Below are 8,282 nucleotides of genomic sequence, written 5' to 3'. Positions count from 1 at the left end.
CTCTGATATTGTAACACTGGGGGAAACGCTAGTTTAGAGTTTATGATGATACTCTATCGTGTTGTTATTGTATTAGATTCTGTGGATTATTGCATAGATGATGTTATGCTTATCCGTATGATGAATTTTCCGCTGCGTAAACATGAGATTTTATGTATTATGGTGAATTGTTCCTTAGTGAAAGCATGACAATGAATATATGATGAATTTGTTTTAATTGGAATTGTGGCACCCTTGTTTTCATGTTTTACTCTGAAAATTAATTATTAATTCCCGTGGGGTTTAGAAGGGTGTTACAGAAGTATCTAAAGGTTCCATAATTAATAAGTGAAAAGAGGCAACTGCATCAGTGTGAAGAAGTTGTTTTAATTGATGGAAAGAGGTGTGGGTTGGGGTAGATTTTGGATCGCCTGTCAAAGTGATGGGTTTTGTGAGATGTTGAAAAGTAAGGGATGGGATAGAAAAATCAGCTTGAATTGGGCCTAAGGTTCTTAGCCAAGCCATGCCTAGCACTATGTCTTCCCCTTCAATTGATAATTGGTAAAATGGGAGAGTAAAAGGCTTGTTTTGAAGCATGATCTCCACATTATCACATATGCATTCACATTGCAAATGAGACCCATTTCCCACCATTACCGAAAAATGATTGATAGGTGTTGTTTTGAGGTTTAGATGATGAGCAATTCTTAGTTGCATAATATTATGTGTGTTGCCCGTGTGCACAAGGTCCATAACTGGAAGACCTGTGATTGACCCTTGAAATTTGAGTGTTTGTGGAGAGAATTGACATGTCACTGCTTGAGGAGAGAGTTGAAAATAAGTATCAACTAAATTTGATTCAATTGAACTTCTGTTTATTCTTCCTCTTCTAAGAATTTAGTATTTAGCTCTTCATCAGCCATTAATATAAAGAATCTGCTATTTTTGCATTTATGTCCGGTAAAAAACTTTTCATCACAATTAAAACAAAGGCCTTGAGCACGGTGTTCTTGAAGTTAGGCTTGAGTTAATTTGCGAATGGGAATTTTGGATTGATGTGTGGTGGGTTTTTTTTTTTAGAAGATGGGGTGGCTGGTGCGGAAATTTGGGCTTTGAAACTTTGTGGGTTTGAAGTGGAAGAGTTTGGTTTTTGGTAGGGTGTTGAAAAAGGTTTGGAAAATCTGGTTTTAGATTCTTTGAGTTTAGACTCGATCAGCTTGGCAAGACCAATAGCTTGGCAAATTGAGGTGGGTTTGTGAATAGCTAATTCATGCTGAATGTCTTGCTGTAGACCAGAAATAAAGCAATTTAATATTGCTTCGGCTGGCAGCCCAACAACCTTGTTACCTAGCTGCTCAAACTTAGTTTGGTATTCCATAACAGAACCAAGTTGTTTCAACTTAAATAATTATGCTTGATGGTTCTCAAATGTTGATGGACCAAATCTCAATTCTAAAGCTCTTGTAAATGAACCCCAATATGTTAATAACTGATTTTTATGCATACATTTGAAACACCCTAAAGCATCCCCTTTCATATAAAATGATGTAAGAGATAAACGATTTTCTGGTGGAAGATCATAAAAGCCAAAAAACTGTTCGGCTTGGAATAACCATTCCAATGGGTTGGACCTATCAAATAAGGGAAGCTCCAATTTCAGAGTTTTTAAAGGGGGTAAGGGGGAATATGTTGGTGTTGATGGAATAGATCTTGCTGTGGAAAAGGGTTATGAAAATTCTGGGTTGGAACAAAAACAGGTTGTGATTGTATATAAGGTGGGTATGGTGGAAAAGGGGGTGGTGGGGGTGCTGTTGTCAGACCGGTGGGTATAGGGAAAACAGGTTGGGCGCTAACATTTGTTGGTTGTGTGGCTGTGAAAATGGCAGGAATGGTTACAACAGAGTGTGTGGGTGAGGAAATCGATGGAAAAACAGGTTGGGTGCTGAGTTGTGCTGATTGTGTGGCTGTTATAATGGGAGATGTGGTGGCTGGTCTTAAAGGTGAGTGTGTTGGTGTGAATACATGAGTGAATGGAGGTGATCCAAAAGAAATGGTAGATGAAGATGGATTAATACCTAAAGAGCTGGCGGAAAGTGTAGCGGCAGCCACAGTTTTTGGATGATTGTCACGTTGGAGAGCTTTTTGAAGGACCGCTATGAGAGGCTCAAACCTAGAGTCTTCCACATCTTTTTCATTATCCAGCCTTGTGTGAATTTCTCCCACCTTTTGCGCAAATACTTCAGAATATGTGCAAATCTTTCATCCATTTGCTCTTGATTTTCAGCCATTGCATTGTTGAGGTTTAAGGTAGAAATTTGGAGAGCTTCTTCCAAAATCTCTTTGGAAGATGGATTGGGAGGTTTAGGAGGAGCCATTGGAGGTTAGAGAAGAATCAATGAAAGCACCAATGATAGATTTGTGTAGTAACCCTAGATCTAGAAATGCATAAAAAGACAATAAAATAAAACAACTTTTCTTCTTAGTTCATTAATGAGAACATACTACATAATATATAGTAGGGTTATAACCACTACTTGGGCCATGGGCCAACATAACTAAACTGAACTAATAAAATGATACTAATAAAAATACTGATAATTGCACCCCTTATCCTAATATAAAATCTTTCAGCAATACTGATTTCTTTTTAGTTCTCTTGGGCCTTGACAACTTCATAACATTATTTCTTTTGTGAAAAGCAAAATGGACAAAGTGTCAAAATATGGGATATTGGGAGATATTAAGTTAAGTTTTGTTGGACATTCCATGGGTAATCTCATTATAAGAAAATAAAAAACAGGTACCTAATAATTGTATAAAAGAGATGTTATTGATTCGTTGAAATTTGGAACTAAATTTTCTCTCGTGTTTGCAGATAAATTCTACGTACATATGTTTCAGTAAATGGTCCACACTTGGGGTATATTTTTAGTTCAAATTAGTTATTTAATTCTGGAAGGTTTGTGAAGAAGCTAAATGGCACATAGTACATTTATCACACACCTGTACAAATGATCTAGATTTGCAAAAAAAACATTCCTACTATACAAACTGTGTGTGTAAGGTAGAAAAGTGTCCTACAAAGGTTGGGATCAAATGAATGGCATGACTAATTGAAGTTACTGATTATTAACTGTTGTGAAAATGATAACTAATGATGTTGATGTGACTTTTAAAAGCTATATATGTGAACTGTATTATGAATTCCTCAAATCGATGGCAATTTTCTTGTGAAATGAATTCCAGGGAGATTGGTGATACCTTTTGGTGATGGGCATAAGGTAAAGGGTAATGCTATTCATACACTCAATTTTTACATCAATATTTACACTCAACACTGTTCACCGTATTTATACGGTGAACAATATTTTTTTAATTAAAAAATATTTTTATGAACAGTAATATGTACATGAACAGTAAACAGTGACAAAGTTGGTTAATAAAGTTTAAAAAATTGGTTAATAAAGTGACCAAGTTGGTTAATAAACGCTAGAATGTTAAAAATAATTCAGTAGTAAAACAAAGTTGGTTAATGAAAAGTAAAAAGTTGGTTAATGTAGTGATGAAGTTGGTTAATAAACGTCTAGATATTAAAATAATTTTTAATAGTAAAACAAAGTTGGTTAATGAAGTGTAAAATGTTTGTTAATGAAGTTATGAAGTTGGTTAGTAAACACTCAGATATTAAAAAAAAATAGTAGTAAAACAAAGTTGGTTAATAAAATGTAAAATGTTGGTTAATGAAGTTATGAAGTTGGTTAATGACACAATTTTATATCAGAATCTTTTAATCTAAACAAATTTTAAAAAATAAAAAAATATTTATTATTATAATAATATTTTATTGTTCATGTTACTATTCACAAATATATATTTTATTTAAAAAACACTATTCACCGTATAAATACAGTGAATAGTATGGGGTATAAGTATTGGTGTAAGAATTTGGTGTATGGATAACATTACTCTAAGATGGGAACAACACTTAATATATCAGAAGGAATTTAGGGAAGTTTGAAACCTCTATAACAAGTTTTTTTTATATTCGAATATTAATAAAAAATGAAATTTGAGATATTTAGAGGATTACAAACATTAAACCCATAAAATATTAAGCATAAATAATGTAAATACATTTGTTGTAGAAGCTATGAAGGCAAGGATTCTAGTTTGACGATTGGCTCAATTAATTTGTAACCTAAAAAATAGATAAATGTAAGCGTTATAGGAAACCATGATGGTTTACAGAAATATAAAATTAGTAATTCTAACTGCACTTTGTTAAAGGAGACTTACATTAGTTAGCTTCACTTGGTCCATGGCTGATGAAAGTAGTTGCTAAATTTTACACTCTTTCCTTAATCATTCAAAGGAAAAAAAATATGATATATACCACTTATATTTCTTGATGGAAAGACAAACGCTTGAACAAGCAAGTTTTTTTTTTATGGAAGAACAAGCAAGTTATATGGCTTGTGTTTAAATGTTTGGGGATCAAATAGGAAAATTTTATTTTATACCCCTACAATTATATTCGTACCTCTATACATAAAAAATTAGAACCGAAATATCCTCGTATAAATAGTACATATTTTAAAAATTTTATTTTTTCCTCACATACATTTCAAAAAAAAAATTCGAAACACCTAAAAATATATAAACCGGAACAATTTTTTTAAGTGTTCCGGTTTAAAAAACATACACCGGAACACTTGAAAAAAGAGTTTCGGTAGTCAAAATTTTCAAGTTACATACCGGAACACTTAGCTAAAGTGTTCTGGTAATTTTAAAGTTGAATAAAGTGGGAGTTAATGTGCAAACCGAAACACTTATTTAAAGTGTTCCGATGGTTTATTTTTCTAAAAAAATTCTAGACTTTAGGCAACATTTTAAAGGCCGTTGCCTAAAGTTAGTGGGAACAGAGCAAACTATTGCCTATGGTGTCACCAGCGTACGCTTTTTTCACAATACATTTAGGCAACGCTTTTTTGATTTGTCAGTTACTTTAGGCAACGGTTTTAAACCGTTGCGTAGAATCTAGAATTTTAGAAAAAAAATAAGGTTAAACCACCAGAACACTTTAAATAAGTGTTTCGGTATGTAATTTTAAACCCCATTTTAAATACCTTGAAAACTACCGAAACTCTTTTGTTAAGTGTTCTGGTATGCTTTTCTTAAACTGAAAGACTTTAAAAAAGTTTTTCGGTTTATATATTTTTGGGTGTTTTGAATTTTTTTTTGAAATGTGAAGAAAAAATGAAAAATTTTAAAATTTGTACTATTTATACGACGGTATTTTGGTCCAATTTTTTTTCATGTAGGGATATAGGTATAATTGTAGGGATACAAAGTAAATTTTCACTATGGGACATACGTCCAATTGAATCTTTTTCATGTGTTTCTTGTTTGTAAATTTATTTACAATAATTTTAGAATAAAAATTCGAAAATAAAGTTTCATATCTAATTAACCTATTTATTTTGAAATTACTTATTAATTTCAAAGTGTTTTGTAAATATTTTTTTATACTCCTAAATCTAGTAGGCTAAAAATATAAGGCTTAGTACCCCTTTTTGTCCCATATCTTGTACTCGAGATTTATTTGCGTCCCTTAATTTTAAAAAAGACCATTTAAGTCCCTTAACTTTTCTAACTATTTTGCGTTAATCCTTCTTGTCTAATCTATTAGTCAAAGTCAATGACACAGTCTATCTGACACTCATGTGGAGCTCAGCATGTATGCCAGTTGGAATGTCACCTTATGATCAATTTTAGTGGTCTCTAAATCAGTCACATTGCTTGTTCAATTTTAGTGGAGCTCAAGCAATGTTGCATTTGATCAACAAGATGTTAGACTGTCATAAAATTCTGAATGAATCTTGGAATTCTCAGGCCTTAGATGTTATCAAAGCCTGCATTGTTTTCTCTTTTTGTCAAATTTGGCAAGCCAGAAACAAATTCAGGTTTAACAATAAAGTTATCCATTGGAAAAATGGCATCTCTAATATTGTTGCTAGAGCAAAACTTGTTGGTGACTTAACTTCAAGGAAGGCTAATGATTACTTGGTTAGCTTCTCAATGCTTAAAGCTTTTGACATTTGTATTCACCCTCGTAATCTGCTCTCCATAATTGAAATCCTTTAGAGTCCGCCAGCTCGAGGTTGGATCAAATGCAACATTAATGCTGTTGCTTATGGTTTTCCTTTGTTTTCTTCTTGCGGTGGTCTCTTCCAGGATGAAAATGCTCACCATTTACTTAGCTTTAATGTGTTTTTGGATGTTGGAACGCTGGTTATTGCTGAATTCATGGCAACAATCTTAGCAAATGAGAAGGCCAAGCAGCTTAACTTGAAGAAGTAGTGGTTAGAAACAGACTGTATGTTGGTAGTGCAGGCTTTATCGAATGTTCATTTTATTGGGTGCAAGTGTGTGTGGTTAAAGTCCCACATTGTCTATGAATGAGTGAGATGTTGGATTTATGAGAGAGAACCCATTTACATAACACCTTAAGGTTTTTGATTGAGATGTGGCGTCTCCCTCTCTTGTGGTCCTGGAACATTGGTCTCATTGATACTCTTGACTCTCTCGGACTCCCCAACAGTGGTATCAGAGCCGTGGTTCGGCTTGGTGGGGGAACGAGAGCTAGATCTAGTGTAGGATCCTGTTATAGGATGTGGGGGACTCACACTTGTGGTGGAGAATCTTGGGTGCAAATGTCAGTGGTTAAAGTACCACGTTGTCTATGAATGAGTGAGATGTTGGATTTATAAGAGAGAGAATCCATTTACCTAACACCTTAAGGTTTTGGGTTGAGATGTGGCGTTTCCCTCTCTTGTGGTCCTGGAGCATTGGTCTCATTGATACTCCCGACTCTCCCAGACTCCCCAACACATTTGGTGTCGTAGAAAATTAAATCTCGTTGGCTTGCGTGTTGGGTGTATATTCTTAGAATTGGCTTTATTATCACGCATATCTTTAGAGAAGCCAATTTTTGTGCGGATTTCCTGGCTAATATCGTCTTAAATAGCAAAAGCTTCACTTGGTATGATTTTGTTCTTAGAGATATTGTCTCTGATTACATGTTAGACAAGGCAGATAGCCCTAGGCCTAGGCTTTGTGCTTAAATGGTTTTGCCTTGGTCCCCCTCTTGTGTTTCTTGTAACCATATTTTTATTTTATTTTTAATATATTCTCTTTTTTGTTTAAAAAAAGTATCGCATCTTACTTTCTAATTCCCACGTCGCATTCTCTCCGGAAGCTCCTCCCCAAACAACCTTTACTAGAGCAATTTCCTTGCCCCTCAGCTTCTTTACCTCACAATCCTCGATCCGTACAAGTACCGTCTCAACTGTATGGTTATCTCTCACTTGCACATCGTCCCTCGGAATCACATGAGAGGGATATGAAATATACTTTCGGAGTTGTAAAACATGAAACACATCATGCAAATTCAAAAGATTAGGTGGCAAAGCCACTCTATATGCAACAGTCCCCACTTTTTTTAGAAATCTGATATGGACTGATAAACCGAGGCGTCAGCTTCCTCGACTTCAAAGTAAGACCCACACCTGTCACCGGAGTGACTCTCAAAAACACATGGTCACCTGCTTGAAATTCAAGATCTTTTCTCCTCTTATCATGGTAACTCTTATGTCTGCTCTAGGAAGATTTCATCTTCTCCCATATTAGTTTCACCTTTTAGGTAGTCTGTCTGACAATTTCAGATCCAAGAACTACACTCTCATTGAATTCATACCAACACAATAGAGTCTTACACCTTCGACCGTACAAAGCTTCAAAATGAGCTATTCCAATACTAGAATGGAAATTTTTATTACAAGTGAATTCTATCAGAGGGAGGTAAGTATCCCACGAACCTCCCTGCTCAAGAACACAAGCTCTCAACAAGTCCTCTAATGAGTGAATAGTCATCTTAGAGCCTGTGGATGATACGCAGAACTCAACTTTATCTTAGAGCCTAACACGTCTTGCAAAATTTTCCAAAACTTAGAGGTAAACCTCAGATCTTTATCCAACACAATACTTGATGGAACACCATGAAGCATCACAACCACACGGATATAATTCTCTGCCAACTTCGATACAGGAAAACTGATATAAACCGGAACTAAATGAGCCGATTTTGTCAACCGATCAACAATCACCCAAATCATATCATGCCCTTTAGGAGTACTGGGAAGCCCTGTCACAAAATCCATCGATATACTATCCCATTTCCATTCTGAAACGTTTAACAATTGCATCAATCCTGCAGGTTTTTGATGTTTGACCTTCGACTTGTG

The sequence above is a fragment of the Vicia villosa genome, linkage group LG1 (genome assembly GCF_029867415.1).
Source record: "Vicia villosa cultivar HV-30 ecotype Madison, WI linkage group LG1, Vvil1.0, whole genome shotgun sequence".
Lineage (NCBI taxonomy): Eukaryota > Viridiplantae > Streptophyta > Magnoliopsida > Fabales > Fabaceae > Vicia > Vicia villosa.
Note: the sequence above shows the minus strand (reverse complement) of the source record.